Source organism: Bombina bombina, chromosome 5, assembly GCF_027579735.1.
Source record: "Bombina bombina isolate aBomBom1 chromosome 5, aBomBom1.pri, whole genome shotgun sequence".
NCBI classification, from domain to species: Eukaryota; Metazoa; Chordata; class Amphibia; order Anura; family Bombinatoridae; genus Bombina; species Bombina bombina.
In genome coordinates this window covers 1,089,950,350-1,089,968,447 of record NC_069503.1, presented here as the reverse complement: position 1 = coordinate 1,089,968,447, position 18,098 = coordinate 1,089,950,350, and the positions used below count along the sequence as shown (strand labels likewise).

Sequence of the window (18,098 nt, the reverse complement as noted above, 5' to 3'; positions counted from 1 at the left end):
CTATGCTAGAGTGTGTTTATGTTCTGTTACTGGCACAGGACTGTGTTTAATCTCTGTAAAGGGGTTAAGTACAACATTAAATCATCTCCAGGGGAGCTACATACCACTGTTCAGCTCTGGACCTGTAGTGCATTACTGCTTTGGAGCTGATGTTAAAGGGAAATGAAACCCTCTTGTCCTTTAGATGGTAATAGGGCTGCTTGCAAATGGATAACATTCTTGCAAAACTGCTGCCCCATATAGTGCTCTAGACACGTGCAAGCTCTTGAGCATACAGCCCTGATTTTCAACAAAAGATACCAAGAGAACAAATAAAATGGATAATGGAAGTAAATTAGAAAGTTGTTTAAATGACATGCTCTATCTGAATCATCAAAGAACAAAATTGGGTTTCATATCCCTTTTTAACAGGGTGTAACTTTTGCAGGGGTTAAAAACATAATTGTGGAATGATAAATCCTGTTTGATCATTGTAATATGTTTCGTCTGCTTTCAGAAAAAGCAATAATGGTTCAAGTATTGTGAAGAGGCTTGGAGTCATTCTGAACAAGCACTTTGAATAGTATAGTAGCATTTTCTGTGTAGTAATGTCAATCAAAGCCACAACATGTATCTGGGTTTAATGAATTTCCACTTGCACAGATTGTCTTAATCTCCAAGGCTTTGTAAAAGTCTTAACTGCAGTAAACTCTTTTAGCCACAAGGTGATGCTATAAGCTTGTTTCAGGTCCTCTAAAATATTTCCTTATTTGTGTTATCCATGCAGACGTTTCAGTACAGTGATTTTCCGTGTTAAATAAATGCTGTTATATCAGTGTTACAGAAGACAATAGTTTCAAAATGAATTGTTTTGACATGGATTTACCCATTAAATGATGAAGACTTACTACAATTATTACATTTTTACCTATCCACAATGTCACATTTTATCTTAACTCTAGAAATAAACACAATCGTAAAAATGTAAAGGTACAAAAGGAAAATTTGTACACAGGTACACAACAGAAAAATATCAAATATCAAAAAAGTTCAAATCGAATTTCTACAATAACATTCGTTCTAACATTCGAATATAAACACATTCGCTCATCCCTAGTACTTGCAGACAATAGTAAGAGGGGGGGAGGGATCAGAGAGGTTGGAGGATAAGGGGGTATCCCACCTTGCAGAAAGAGAAAAAAACTTTAAAAAAATATACATTTTTATATTGGCAGACTGTCTGCCAATACTTAAGATGGGGATGAGGGAGGGAAGAGAGCTGTTTGGGATGGATCGGGGTGGTAAGTGTCAGATGGGAGGGTAATCTCTACACTACAGCTAAAAGTAACCTAATTAACCCCTTCACTGCTGGTGATAATAGAAGTGTGGTGCGCAAAAAGCGGCCATCTAATTACCAAAAAGAAATGGCAAAGCCATAGATGTCTGCTATTTCTGAACAAAGGGGATCCCAGAGAAGCTTTTACAACCATTTTTTTTTATTGCATTTGATGAACTGGTGGCATGAAATATATACCAAAATGAGCCTAGATCAATACCTTTGGTTGTCTGCATAAATTTTTTTTTTACAGTTTTGACAGGTAAATAAAAAAAATAGTGTTAGCAAAAATTCTGTAAGTTCTCTGGTATTTTGGGCAAGTTTTTCTCTGAACGTCCTGTTAGTGAAGGGGTTAAATAATTGCAGACTAGCATTTGCATTTTAGAACACAAAAACCAAACCAAAGACATATGCAGAAAAAGATTCTGACTTACTGGTGGGGGTTATAATTTTATAGTAATTTTTTTTTTTAAATACTAATGAAAGTGATTTTCGGAATCATTCTGGATGTTGTTATTCAGTATTTTGGGATTTGTACCTGTAATAGAAGTTGTAGTATGTATTGCTCAGTGTGCCAGCCGTCCTGATGTAATTAATAAATAAATATAGCAGGCTTTGCAGTAAACACAAATGCCAGAGACCACCTGCTTCCTAACTGATCCTGTGGCCTCCTCCAACACTTGCATGGACCCCACCTCTTCACCTAACCCCACAATTAACCAACACTGCTACTGACCACCCAGTGCAAATTCTTTTAGTAGCTGGCATCCGCCTATCACCCATGGGTCCTACTTCCCATGATTACCCCAGATCAAGGCCACTTTACACCTGGCTACCACCACCAAAAGATCTCTTTTTTTGGGCTGTACAGTGTGCAAGCATTTTTTTTTTTTTTACTGATCAGTACTAGTGCATATATGGCCTAGTGCCACTTTAAAGTGATGGTAAACGTTACATGATTTAAAATATAAGCAGTATTTAAGATGGTCTTTAATTGATCACTTCTCCACTGTTCCCCAATTGGCGCTCTAGCCACACAAGACTTTTTTGTTGCTAGAGAGTAGACTGGAGAATATTTCAGACTGTTGGCTCACTAAAAAGTGTGCAGCCAAAGAGCGGGTATTAGAATGGCAAAGCTAAAATAAAAAACACTGCTGCTCCTTATTGGCTCATCAACCCTTTTCTGCTCAAGGACTACAATGCTTGGGGCTCCTGAGTGGAACTTTACCTATGTGTTAACACCTTTGCAAGTGTTAAAGTGATGGTAAACTTAGACTGAGTAGATGGTCTTAATGGATTGTTTGTATTTTTACTAGTACAATGGAGTTGTTTTTTCTTCAGTTTCTAAAATGCCTATCTTCATTATAATTTATCTTTATTTTTTTATCTTGGTCTTATTCCCCTGCCTGCCCATCTCTCTTCACTGTTTTTTTTTTTGTTCTTGTTTGCTGCTATCTAATCAAATTTGTTGCCGGACGGCTCTTGTTTGCTATGTGCGTTTTTATCCTACTTGCTATACGCGTGTGCAGTATCCCTAGTAGTCCCAGTAACGTTCAAGTAAACAGTGAATCGGAGCTTATGTTTACTTGGATGACGCTATGTAGACTATCTGGATGTGCCGCGCGTAGATTGTCTACTGCTATGTAGCTTGTATTGCTTTCTATGTATAAAGCAGCTGGGGCCTCTTTATATATCGCTACACTGCTGAAAAAAATGTAAGGGGGCGTAGGGAAACAGATGATACATATAAAACTATTTTTTTTATTTTTTTTTATTTTAAAAAACAAAACAGCGGTTTAAGTTGGGTTGGGGGTAATGAAATCAAGGGTCATTTTATAAAAGGCTTAATTTACCATCACTTTAAAAATAGTTATATAGTCAGTGATGAGAAAATGCTGATGATGTAAAGGATTAGTGCATGGGATTTTAGAATGTTCCATTTAAAAGATTGACAAAAAGATTAGGAACTAGAAGATCTAGTATTGTCTTGTGCTAAATCAGTGTCAAGTTGTGTAGACATTATTATAAATAACTGCAAACATTAAAGTCCCATCCAAAATGTAGCCCATATGACTCCACTCTTTAAATGACTAAAAGTTCTATACTTTATTCATCCATATTACATGGATGTTCCAGATAAAATAGAAGCACTTTAGTGCATTTCAAATTAGTGTAGAACATTTTTTTTTTCAGTGAGATGTGGACTGTGCACATTAAGCATATCTAAATATGCTTCATAACAGCATTTTAATTAGTTTTTTGTGGTCAGAGAGCTGTCAGTGACTTGTATCATGCAACCCAATGCATGACTCATATAATCAAACAATGCAACTACACGTAAAATAAGATGTTTCAATTACTTCCATATACATTGTGCACTCAGTTTAAAACTCATGGCTTATAGTATTTCAGGTATTTTTCTATTTTTGTCCTTCCTTAAACAAAGCTTATTTATTCTGACAAGTCTTGTTACTTAAATTACGTAATTCTGTCATGGGGAAATTATGTTATTTTAACATGCATTTTATGTGTGTTTCATGTTAGTGGCAGAATTACTATTAAGGAACAAGAAAAAAATCCTCTTGTTTAAACCAAGTGTTGTGTAGCAACGTAATTAAACAGTGTGACACTTTTCTAGTGCCTAGAAAAAGAATCCCACTAACAGATATTAATTTTCCTTTCATTCTGATGACATATGTAGTACAGTGTCACAGTACTTACCAGCAATGCTGGGCAATGTGGTGACTGCTTGTTGTTCTCAGCTGCCTGCATCACGCATGTCTCTCTTTCCCGCTAAGCAGGAAATGATTCAGAGTGCTGCCATGGTAACCCGTGGCAACGCTCTGATTTAAAAGTGTCAGGAGGAGTAGCAGTAGACAGCAGATGAAGGAGGGGGGCCGCTGGGGGGGGTTAGCGCTGGCAAGAAATTAAAAAAAAAAAAAAAGTTAAATAAAAAAGTGCTGGGGCCCGATCGCGACCGCGACTGCTGCATCACTGATAGTTCCGCCCCTGTATCCCACATGAACTAGCAGTCTCCTTTTGTGAAGAGCAAATAAAAAAGCATGAGTTAAGAGGCTGTCTGTAGTGGCTTAGAATTTGGCAGAAATGTAGAGGTTTGAATGTTATAAAGGTATATTAATATAACAATGTTGGTTGTGCAAAGCTGGGGAACGTGGGTAGTAAAGGCGTTATCTATCTTTTTAAGCAATAACAATTTTAGTGTAGGCCCTTTAATATCAGTTATTAAAATAAAGTTGATATATCGTTGATTCTTCACAAATTATATTTGAGGTGTGCACACTGCTCAATAATTGCACTTAAACATAATTGGAAAAAAAAAATCAACCTCAAGTAATTAGACACAATAAAAAGTCAGGATCAATATGGCAACTAGAAATAGCAAGCCCTTAAAGGGACACAAAACACATGATTCACATAGAGCATACCATTTTAACCAACTTTCCAATTTACTTGTATTATCAAATTAGCTTATTTTATTGGTATCATTTGTTGAGCAGCAAGGCACTACTGGGAGCTAGCTAAACACATTGGTTAAGTCAATGACAAGGCATATATGTGCAGCCACCATGTAGCTAGCTCCTAGTATTGCATTACTGCTCCTGAACCTACCTAGATACTTTTTTGGGTTCATGTCCCTTTAATTATGTGATGTTATGTAGCTGTGGCAATGTCAAGCCGTGGAAAAAAAAATAAACTCGCATTTACCCCTTGAGAGGCGTAAATAGCGGCAACTTATTGCTTTGAAGCTTTCTTTGGAATTTAGAGTTGTCCTGTGAAATAATAAACACTGGATTTCATTCCATATAAGATCTCTGTGCTCGGCATTGCCACAGTGCTGGTGTTGCAGTCAAGAGTCTGGGCCTCAACTTGCTGAGAGTGACCAAATAACATATGTATTTATCTTGTTTCTAGATGCTTTTTCCTTTAAATGTGGGTTCAGCAGTCATTGATCACAGCCTTTTATAAACAATTTCAGTCTTCTGTATAAGGCTGCAGCAATTCATTTGGGGACAGTACTTGCTGAGAATGTCATGTTAATAAATTAGAATGTTTTATGATAAGATCTCATCATGCCTCAGCCCCACCCCTGTAGAATTCTGGTTTCCAGGACCAGTTTCTCTAATTCCTAATTAATGTTAAATGTCTCTTTAGTCGCAAATCTCCACTCACAGATTCTTGTTGGATTACTGGCATCAGTAATTGCTACAACAATAGTTGGTAGCGATATACATTTGTTATACTGTGATTTATTTCCCTCTTCCACAGAAATTACAGTTTTAACATCTAATATAGTATGTGAAAGATTACCACTTCGATTCATTAACTTGTTCCATGGTTCGGGGGATATAAGACATTAAAACATTTTATTTTCTTATAAGTTCTAGAAAAAAAGTGGAACAAAACGTTATGATCACTATGATAATGAACAAAGTATGTCTGTGTTAAAATATTTGCAGTGGTACTGCTGTGTTTTAGACCTTATACAGGGCTTTGAGCCATGCTCAGATAAAACAATTGGCACACTGCTAGCAAGAAGTAAACAAACGCATTACAAGCCACTGTTTACAGCAGTGTGTGCGCTGTTTGAGTGATCAAATCGCTTATGAACTACACAAAATGCAGCAAGAGTCAGTGCACCTTTAGTCATAGCAATGATGCGGTCGATAGCAGCTTAATTGGCTAAACTGCCAGCAGATAAAAAGATTAAAAAAGGCCAAGACCTGTGATGGTCGGCAGTGCCAACAGGGGATTTTAAAAGTAAAAAATCTGTTTACCCTCGCTTTAATATTGGCTTAATTTTTAGCCAGGTGGTCAGTAAAATAAGCAGTTTGGTGTGCCCATTAAACGGACAGTCTAGTCCAATTTACTTTTATCACCAATTTTGATTTGTTCTCTTGGTATGCTTAGTAGAAAGCTAAACCTAGCAAGTTCATATGCTAATTTCTTAGACTTTGAAGGCTGCCTCTTATATGAATGCATTTTGACAGTTTTTCACCACTAGAAGGTTCATGTGTGTCATATAGATAACAGTGTGCTCACGCATGTGGATTTACCTAGGAGTCAGTAATGTTTGGCTAAAATGCAAGTCTGTCAAAAGAACTGAGATAAGGGGGCAGTCTGCAGAGGCTTAGATACAAGATAATCACAGAGGTAAAACGTGTATTAATATAACCGTGTTGGTTATGCAAAACTAGGGAATGCATAATAAAGGGATTATCTATCTTTTAAAACAATAACAATTCTGGTGTAGACTGTCCCTTTTAAATAAATCATGGGGAGAACACTGTTGCTACTAAAGAAGCAGTTCAAGAGAGTAATACTTTGTGACTTAATACAATGCAGCGTTTTAACATCCGCATTGGTTCAGGATAATGACTAAAACATTAGGAGACGTTTTTACTACATTGTGGGGTTTAGTGCTAAAACGTATTGTTAGAAATAGAATGTATTCACTTTGCATACTCTGCCAGTACTGGTTGGCCTTAAGAGAATACAGGCAACAAAACGAGCCGCTAATAGAATTTAGATTTAGAAATTTTAAGCTTTGCTATATTGAGTGATCAAGAGGACATGTTTTGTGCATTTCATTAAAAATGTCAGCACCATAGTACATTTTGATGATTTTGCTTTTGATGAAAATGTTATTAAGTAGGAAATTGATTGGGGTAATTTAATCAGCACAGTCTTGTTTTGCTATGTTGGTATTAGTGCTGCTTGATGTTATATTAATTTGTGGATGCTGAAAAACCTGTTCATTAATAATTACTCTTTGGCTCTCAGCAGAATAGATTAGTTAACAAAATTGCATTGTGTGTATTAGATAAACTGTTCTAGTAGATTTCCAAGTAGTAGTTTTAATGTTATTGTTTTTGTTTTTAAAGTTATAAATTAAGCATTATATGTATAACCACAAAAAAGCCTTAGTTTGTTAGCTGTAATGCATACAGTACATACAAATTGCAAACATCTTAACCTTTTCACCCAATTAGACGTATATATACGATGTGCGTTACTTTCGCTATCGTACTGCACAAAGTATATATACATCTGAGCTTCAGGAAGTTCCACCAGTCTCGGCCGTTAAAGGGCCACTGTAAGTAAATATTTTCTATGCCTGTTACTAACTAACTACCCCAAATACGCTTTTTATCAATAGCATTTCATTAACATATCTCTACCGTATATCAGAAATCTTGTCTGCAAATTTAATGTTTTCCAAACCCACTCCGTGGGTATCCTTTGCTCTGTACCAATCCATTTACAATACCTAGGTTTCAAAATGGCGCTTTAAACACAAAGTTATTGGTTTAAGTATTTTGAACATGCAGTGCTGAAAATAGTGGGCAGGATAATGTGACATCATCGGCGAATAAAAGATATAACTTTTAGAACGTTATGAAACTTCGTTTTGGAGAAAATATAGGTCAGTAGGTTTTAATTTAATGTTTATTAACTTTAATATGTTAGTTGTTTAGCTTAAAAATTATAACAGAAAGTAATCCTTTAAGTTACAGCCGAGAGCTGGAGTTCCTGAGCTCCAGGCATCTGCTTGAATTTGAAACCGGAGCGCAATTGTGGCTCAAGTTCCATATGAAGGCAGATACCAGATTGTTAGACAGTGACTCTGTGTGTCACCATCTGTAACAATCATCTGCTGGAGCCAGCATGAGGTGTGGGAGGGAATCCGGGAGGCGGGTGGGCGGTCCAGCAGCAGAGGGAGGCGGTGGAAGTGGGAGGACCCTGCAATAATAAAATTAAAAATAAAGGGAAGAGGAAGGGAAGCTACGCTACAGAAAACACACACAGAAAAGAAAATAGCCGCCAGTACCTAAGATGGCAGACAACAGTTAGAGGGGGAGGGTTAGAGAGCTGTTTGGAAGTAATCAGGGAGGTTGGAGGGTAAGGGGGATTCACACACTGCAGCAAATTATAAAACAAATGCCTTAAATCTTCATGCTGGCAGACTCTCTGCCTGTACCTAAGATGAGGGTGAACAGTTGGGGGATGAGAGAGGGAAGAGAGCTGTTTGGGAGGGATCTGATAGGGATTAGGGGTGGGAAGCATCAGGTGGGAGGGTAATCTCTACACTAAAGTTAAATGAACCTTAAAAGCTACTTAATTCACCCCTTCACTGCCAGGAATAATAGAAGTGTGGTGCACAGCTTCAATTAATAACATTCTAGTTACTAAAAAGCAATGGCAAAACCATATGTGACTGTTATTTCTGAACAAAGGGAATCCCAGAAAATCTTTTACAACCATTTGTGCCATGATTGCACAAGCGGTATTTAAATAATTTCAGTAAGAAACCCAAAGTTTGTGAAAACGTTAACAATTATTTTTTTTATGTGATCGCATTTGGCGGTGAAATGTACCTAAATGAGCCTAGATCAATAACTTGGGTTGTATATATATATATATATATAATATATATAGTTTTCACAGGTAAATAAAAAAAATTCTCCAGTATTTTGGGCAAGTTTTTCTCTAAAAGTGCCAGTAGTGAAGAGGGTTTATTGCCACTTTGTAATGTCAGGTGTTATTTTTACACTTGTTGACTGCTTTTATTTGAAATCATGTAGGTCAGGACCATTTTTGTTAAAGATTTTAGTATCTAGCCCAAAAATTTAGGCGGCAGACATTTTTGAATATACGGGTCTGTGTTTATATATTCTGTTCTTTCAGCAGCAGAAGTTTAAGTGAGTTGTAGTCCCAGACGCTGGGCATTGGTGCTGCAACATGGAGGACAGTGAATTCTTGCAGTGGTTTGTGCCATAAACGTATATAGAAGTCAGAAAACACAAACAGTATTTTTATGTAAATATTTACTGGACAGTAATGGGGGGGGGGGGGGACAAAACTGTGCCTTGATAACAAGTTCTGTAGATCATAAAACATTTTAGTGTTTTTCTGCCAGAATAAAGTCTGTTCCTGCAGGGAACAATCTCTTTGATTGAAGAGAGAACTTCCTCCTTTTACATGTAAATAAAGAGGGGAGCATCACATTCATGACAAAAATCCACAGTTCCCAAACAAACTTGAAAACTCATTGAAATTCAGATATTAAATTCTAACCTATAAAGTTCAGTACAGCTGCACAATGTTCTTTCCTATTCACTATGTGTTATTTTGCATCATATAGAAGATCAAGCAATAAATAAACATGACTCAGTGAAGACATCTATATTTAGCTGCACAAATTAACCACTTTGCTTAAAGGGGTAGACATATCAAACTTGAAATGTTTATGGATGTATTTAAATTTTAAGTAGTATCATTTTTGCATTTTTTGCTAAGGGAAGTAGATTGTAAAATGTTTCTATTTAAGCTTTAATTGCACCCATGCACATTTTAATTTAGACCGTTCTATCCCTTTAAAGGGGCTTACAGTAGGTGTGGTGGATGCTTCATAGGGTCTTTTAATGGCCAACACCTGTTTAATGGCAGTTTCTAGCTTGGAAGTTTGTAGGTCACACAGGTACACATGCAAGCAAAGGTCACACATGATAGGTTATGTACTTACTTGTGTATTAAACGTGGTGCCAATGGTCACCAGCTAGCTCCCAGTAGCATGTTACTGTTACAAAGCCAACCTAGGTATGTTTTTCGTCAAAGATTCTGAGAGAATGCAGTCAATTTCACAATAGAAGAAAATCGAAAAATCCCTTAAAGTGATAGGAAAGTCAAAATTAAATTTGCATGGTTCAGATAGAGCAGGTCATTTTAAGATTTTAAATTCACTTCTAGTTTTCTATTTTTTTTTCTATATTTTTTCATTCTCTTGGTATCCCTTGTTAAAAAAAGAGTACGCACATATCCCACACTAGTGGGAGCTAGCTGCTAATTGGTGCATGCACACATTTGTCTCTTGTGACTGTTCAACTAGCTCTAAGTAGTGCACTGGTGTTCTTTAGAAAAGGATAAAAAGAGAATGAAGCAAAGTTAATAATAGAAGTAAATTGGAAGTTGTTTAAAATTGTATGTTCTATATGAAAAAAAAAATTGGGGTTCCTGTCCCTTTTTAAATTTGTATGCTCTATCTGAATTATAAAAAATTATAACTTTGACTTTCGTGCCCTTTTTTAACACATTCTAAAATGGAGCCAAAAGTTCTGTTGTATTTCAGTTATCTGCTGCTTTAAAGGGCCACTGTAAGTAAATATTTTTACTAACTAACTACCCCAAATACGCTTTTTATCAATAGCATTTCATTAACATATCTCTACCGTATATCAGAAATCTTGTCTGCAAATTTAATTGTTTTCCAAACCCACTCCGTGGGTATCCTTTGCTCTGTACCAATCCGTTTACAATACCTAGGTTTCAAAATGGCGCTTTAAACACAAAGTTATTGGTTTAAGTATTTTGAACATGCAGTGCTGAAAATAGTGGGCAGGATAACGTGACATCATCGGCGAATAAAAGATATAACTTTTAGAAAGTTATGAAACTTCGTTTTGGAGAAAATATAGGTCAGTAGGTTTTAATTAATGTTTATTAACTTTAATATGTTGGTTGTTTAGCTTAAAAATTGTAACAGAAAGTAATCCTTTAAGAATTGTTTAATAGACTTTGGGTTTTGATATGTGAAGTGTGGCAAATGAGTTAAGTCTAAATGTTTGCAATACATTTCCTGCTGCAGATGTTATTAAAGACATGTACAGACAGTATTTGGAACTGTTTACTAAAAGCAGTTACATGATCCTGCAAAAAATATTGTCCTGTTACTAAATCTACACCAATTTCACTAAGGTAGATGCTGATGTTTTTATGCAGGGTCCTTGTTTCTCTGATAGAATGGCAAGTTCCAATTATCAAAGGGCTGGGCAATATGGGCGGGGGGATCATTGTGATTTATTTATTTTTTTGAAAAAAAAAAATGCGATTGCAATTTTATTAAAAATTACTATAACACCTTAATTTTCAATAAAACGTTTATTTAACACTACATTGGGGACTGCTTCAAGCGGTAACGCACACTGGTAAAAAAAAAAATTACATTTGCCGTTGTGGTTTTGTTTCGGGGTTTTTTTGGTTGTTTACTGTTACTGAGTTGTTGTTTTTTTCCATTTTTTTTTTATATCTTTTACTGTGCCAGATTTTTAAATTTCACTGATCTATTTTTTTTATAAGTTCTAAAATTTGGTGCTGTATTTTACCAAAACCCCTGTCAAACCTATGCATAGGAGGTATGGGTGTACTCAGGGGTTCTTGCAGAAAACAACCTAGAGTGTTTTTTTGCAATAACTTACAACAATCTCTCCTAAATCATAGTCAAAAAGCAATGTGTGTGTAAAAATGAAAATTGAAAAATTACCACCATACACTTTCTCCTATTTTTTGTGTGGCTAAAACGGTTGCATCAAAGCACTCCATATACAATACCTTGGGGTGTCAACGTTTCAAATATATACATTTTAATGGCAATAAATAAAACTGGGGTATGTGATAGGCCCCAAACTAAAGATAGGCCTATCAGAAGAAGTGCTCTCACTGTCTCTCATGGCAAACCTATGCATTTGGGGCATGAGTGTAATCAGGGGGTCTTGCAGAAAACAACCTAGAGAGTTTTTCTGCAATAACTTACAACAGGCTCTCCTAAATCATAGTACAAAAGCAATGTGTGTGTGTGTAAAAATGAAAATTGAAAAATGACCAGCATACACTTTCTCCAATTTTTTTGGGCTAAAACAATTGCATCAAAGCACTCCATATACAATACCTTGGGGTGTCAACGTTTCAAATGTATACACATTCATGGCAATAAATAAAACTGGGGTATGTGATAGGCCCCAAACTAAAAATAGGCCTTTCAGAAGAAATACTCTCACTTTTAACTCAAATTACAAGTCATGCAATTATAACTTAACCTTCCCAAAATCCTGGCAAACCTGTGCATGGGTGTATTCGGGAGGTCTTGCAGAAAACAACCTAGAGTGTTTTCTTGCAATAGCTTACAACAATCTCTCCTAAATCATAGCCAAAAAGCAATGTGTGTGTAAAAATGAAAATTACCACTATACACTTTCTCCAATTTTTTGGGCTAAAACAGTTGCATCAAAACACTCCATATACAATACATTGGGGTGTCAACTTTTCAAATATATGTACATTCATGGCAAGCAAATAAATTGGGGTATGTAAAAAGGCCCCCAAAAAGAAGATATGGCAAAGAAGATATGTTAAATGTGAAAGAAAAAAAAATCACTAACACGTGTCAGAAGTTTGGCATTGCTCCCCCAAAACAAGCTTACAAACCTATGCATAGATTGCATCACTGTACTCAGGAGATGTTGCTGAACACATATTGGTGTCTTCTTTGGCAGTAACACATAACAGGAGCTGAGAATCCATGATGACAGATGTGAAAATTCCAAGTTGGAAAACTGGAATGCGCCCCCTAAATATAAGGCATTTTAGCCCCCTGAGAACTCGAGAAACCTATTCATGGATGGTATCACTGTACTCAGGAGATTTTGTTGAACACATATCGAGGTGCTTTTTGTCAGTAACGCATAACAAGAACTGAGAATCCATGCCTAAAATACGTGTGTGAAAAATAACACACAAAAATTAATACTACCTGGTGGTTGAATTAGTGCATGGAAAGTGTTAAAATACCCTAGGGTGTCTACTTTTTAAAAATATATAGTTTGATGGGTGTAAATTACATTGGCCGGCTTCAGAAATGTCCCAAATAGCACATGGGTGCATGATGACAGATGTGAAAACTGGAATGCGCCCCCTGAGAACCCGACAAACCTATTCACGGGTGGTATCACTGTACTCAGGAGATGTTGCTGAACAGATATTGGGGTATTATTTGGCTGTAACCCTTAACATTCTCAGTAAATGTATTCTTAAATTGCTATTTTGTCAAAAAATCTTTTAAACTTTGGCATAGGTAGGTAAAATGGTTGCATGAAAAGAGTCAAAATACCCCAAGTTTACTGAAAATTTGGAAATAGCAAAGTGCTACTTGTACTTATTGCCCTATAACTTGCAAAGAACATGTAAACATTGGGTATTTTTAAACTCGGGACAAAATTTAGAAACTATTTAGAATGGGTGTTTTTTGGTGGTTGTAGATGTGTAACAATTTTTGGGGGTCAAAGTTAGAAAAAGTGTGTTTTTCTCCTGTTAAGTGTAGTCAGTCCACGGGTCATCCATTACTTATGGGATTATATCTCCTCCCTAACAGGAAGTGCAAGAGGATCACCCAAGCAGAGCTGCTATATAGCTCCTCCCCTCTACGTCATACCCAGTCATTCTCTTGCACCTAACTAATAGATAGGACGTGTGAGAGGACTGTGGTTGTTAAACTTAGTTTTTATTTCTTCAATCAAAAGTTTGTTATTTTAAACAGCACCGGAGTGTGTTGTTTTTTCTCAGGCAGCATTAGAAGAAGAATCTACCTGAATTTGTGTATGATCTTAGCGGTCGTAACTAAGATCCACTTGCTGTTCTCGGCCATTCTGAGGAGTGAGGTAACTTCAGAATAGGGGACAGCAGGCAGGGTTCACCTGCAAGGAGGTATGTTGCAGTATATTATTTTCTAAGGAATGGAATTGACTGAGAAAATACTGCTAATACCGATGTAATGTAAGTGCAGCCTTAAATGCAGTAGTAGCGACTGGTATCAGGCTGATATGTATGTATTTTTACACTGAGGTATTTCTGGGGAATGGAACTTCACTAAGAAAATACTGTATACATTTAACTTATATTTGAGCCTCCACTGCAGTGAAAGCGACTAGCAGCAGGCTTATTAATAACATTTCATAATTTTATTTTTAAAACGTTTACTGGCATGTTAATCGTTTTTTTCTGAGGTACTTGGTGATAAAACTTTATGGGCATGATTTTTACCACATGGCTGTCGTTTGTTTCTGAATAAAATCAGTTTACTGAGCTTCCCCACTGTTGTATTATGAGTGGGAGGGGCCTATTTTAGCGCTTTATTGCGCAGTAAAAATTCAGTCACAGTCTTCCTATTTCTTCCTCCATGATCCAGGACGTCTCTACAGAGCCCAGGGGTCTCCAAAACTAGTTTTGAGGGAGGTAATCACTCACAGCAGACCTGTGAGAGTGTGTTTTGACTGTGATAAAAACGTTTATATTAAATTGTTATCCGTTTTTGGGTACTAAGGGGTTAATCATCCATTTGCTGGTGGGTGCAATCCTTTGCTAACTTTATGCATTTACTGTGAAAATTTGGTTGCTATAACTAATTTGGTTCATTGTTATTTCAACTGTGACAGTTTTTTGTGCTTCTTAAAGGCACAGTAACGTTTTTTATATTGCTTGTAAATTTATTTGAAAAGTATTTTCCAAGCTTGCTCGTCTCATTGCTAGTTTGTTTAAACATGTCTGACACAGATGAATCTCTTTGTTCAATATGTTTAAAGGCCAATGTGGAGCCCAATAGAAATTTGTGTACAAATTGCATTGATGCTACTTTAAATAAAAGCCAATCTGTACATGTAAAGAAAATTTCACCAGACAACGAGGGGGAAGTTATGCCGACTAACTCTCCTCATGTGTCAGTACCTTCGCCTCCCGCTCAGGAGGTGCGTGATATTGTGGCGCCAAGTACATCAGGGCGGCCCTTACAAATCACTTTGCAAGACATGGCTAATGTTATGACTGAAGTACTATCTAAATTGCCAGAATTTAGGGGTAAACGCGATCACTCTGGGGTAAGAACAGAGTGCGCTGATAATAATAGAGCCATGTCTGATACTGCGTCACAATTTGCAGAACATGAGGACGGAGAGCTTCATTCTGTGGGTGATGGATCTGATCCAAGTAAACTGGAGTCAGACATTTCAAATTTTAAATTTAAGCTTGAGAACCTCCATGTATTACTAGGGGAGGTATTAGCGGCTCTGAATGATTGTAACACGGTTGCAATTCCAGAGAAATTATGTAGGCTGGATAGATACTATGCAGTACCGGTGTGTACTGACGTTTTTCCTATACCTAAGAGGCTTACAGAGATTATTAGCAAGGAGTGGGATAGGCCCAGTGTGCCGTTTCCCCCCCTCCTATATTTAGAAAAATGTTTCCAATAGACGCCACCACACGGGACTTATGGCAGACGGTCCCTAAGGTGGAGGGAGCAGTTTCTACTCTGGCTAAGCGCACCACTATCCCGGTGGAGGATAGCTGTGCTTTTTCAGATCCAATGGATAAAAAGTTAGAGGGTTACCTTAAGAAAATGTTTGTTCAACAAGGTTTTATATTACAACCCCTTGCATGCATTGCGCCTGTCACGGCTGCGGCGGCATTCTGGTTTGAGTCTCTGGAAGAGACCATTAGCTCAGCTCCATTGGATGAGATTATAGACAAGCTTAAAGTCCTTAAGCTAGCTAATTAATTTCTGATGCCGTAGTACACTTAACTAAGCTTACGGCTAAGAACTCCGGATTCGCCATTCAAGCACGTAGAGCGCTGTGGCTTAAATCCTGGTCAGCCGATGTGACTTCTAAATCTAAATTGCTTAACATACCTTTCAAAGGGCAGACATTATTCGGGCCCGGTTTGAAAGAAATTATCGCTGACATCACTGGAGGTAAGGGCCATGCCCTGCCTCAAGACAGGGCCAAACCAAGGGCTAAACAGTCTAATTTTCGTGCCTTTCGTAACTTCAAGGCAGGAGCAGCATCAACTTCCTCCGCTCCAAGACGGGAAGGAACTGTTGCTCGCTACAAACAGGGCTGGAAACCTAACCAGTCCTGGAACAAGGGCAAGCAGGCCAGAAAGCCTGCTGCTGCCCCTAAGACAGCATGAAGTGAGGGCCCCCGATCCGGAAACGGATCTATTGGGGGGCAGACTTTCTCTCTTCGCCCAGGCTTGGGCAAGAGATGTCCAGGATCCCTGGGCGTTAGAGATCATATCTCAGGGATATCTTCTGGACTTCAAAGCTTCTCCTCCAAAAGGGAGATTTCATCTTTCAAGGTTATCAGCAAACCAGATAAAGAAAGAGGCGTTTCTACGCTGTGTACAAGACCTTTTACTAATGGGAGTGATCCACCCAGTTCCGCGGTCGGAACACGGACAAGGGTTTTACTCAAATCTGTTTGTGGTTCCCAAAAAAGAGGGAACCTTCAGACCAATCTTGGACTTAAAGATCCTAAACAAATTTCTAAGAGTTCCATCGTTCAAAATGGAAACTATTCGGACCATTTTACCTATGATCCAAAAGGGTCAGTACATGACCACAGTGGATTTAAAGGATGCCTACCTTCACATACCAATTCACAAGGATCATTACCGGTATCTAAGGTTTGCCTTCCTAGACAGGCATTACCAGTTTGTAGCTCTTCCCTTCGGGTTAGCTACAGCTCCAAGAATCTTTACAAAGGTTCTGGGCTCTCTTCTGGCGGTACTAAGACCGCGAGGAATAGCGGTAGCTCCGTACCTAGACGACATTCTGATAAAAGCGTCAAGTTTCCAAACTGCCAAGTCTCATACAGAGTTAGTTCTGGCATTTCTAAGGTCGCATGGGTGGAAGGTGAACGTAGAAAAGAGTTCTCTATTGCCACTCACAAGAGTTCCCTTCTTGGGGACTCTGTCAGGTAAATTTTAATTTCTACAGAATCTATAAGAGGACAGGTTATCAAAACTTCTAAATGCTTGCCGTGTCCTTCATTCCATTCAACACCCGTCAGTGGCTCAATGCATGGAGGTAATCGGCTTAATGGTAGCGGCAATGGACATAGTACCTTTTGCACGCCTGCATCTCAGACCGCTGCAATTGTGCATGCTAAGTCAGTGGAATGGGGATTACTCAGATTTGTCCCCTATGCTGAATCTGGATCAAGAGACCAGAGATTCTCTTCTATGGTGGCTTTCTCGGCCACATCTGTCCAGGGGGATGCCCTTCAGCAGGCCAGATTGGACGATTGTAACAGACGCCAGCCTGCTAGGATGGGGCGCTGTCTGGAATTCCCTGAAGGCTCAGGGATCATGGACTCAGGAGGAGAGACTCCTTCCAATAAACATTCTGGAATTAAGAGCAGTTTTCAATGCCCTTCTGGCTTGGCCTCAGTTAGCAACTCTGAGGTTCATCAGGTTTCTGTCGGACAACATCACGACTGTGGCTTACATCAACCATCAGGGAGGGACAAGGAGTTCCCTAGCGATGATGGAAGTCTCAAAGATAATTCGCTGGGCAGAGTCTCACTCTTGCCACCTGTCAGCGATCCACATCCCAGGCGTGGAGAACTGGGAGGCGGATTTCCTAACTCGCCAGACTTTTCATCCGGGGGAGTGAGAACTTCATCCGGAGGTGTTTGCCCAACTGCTTCAGCATTGGGGCAAACCAGATCTGGATCTCATGGCGTCTCACCAGAACGCCAAGCTTCCTTGTTACGGATCCAGGTCCAGGGACCCGGGAGCGGTTCTGATAGATGCTCTGACGGCACCTTGGGTTTTCAACATGGCTTATGTGTTTCCACCCTTCCCGATGCTTCCTCGATTGATTGCCAGGATCAAACAGGAGAGAGCATCGATAATTCTAATAGCGCCTGCGTGGCCACGCAGGACCTGGTATGCAGATCTAGTGGACATGTCGTCCTGTCCACCTTGGTCTCTGCCTCTGAGACAGGACCTTCTGATTCAGGGTCCTTTCAAACATCCAAATCAAATTTCTCTGAGGCTGACTGCATGGAGATTGAACGCTTGATTCTATCAAAGCGGGGATTCTCGGAGTCAGTGATTGATACCTTAATACAGGCTAGGAAACCTGTTACCAGGA

General features: G+C 38.4%; 1 protein-coding gene across 1 annotated transcript in view; it reads left to right on the top strand.

Moving 5' to 3' along the window:
• The window catches only part of ZFAT (zinc finger and AT-hook domain containing), a 478,376-nt gene that overhangs the window by 54,203 nt on the left and 406,075 nt on the right, over positions 1-18,098 (top strand). The gene's annotated exons all lie outside the window — the stretch shown is intronic.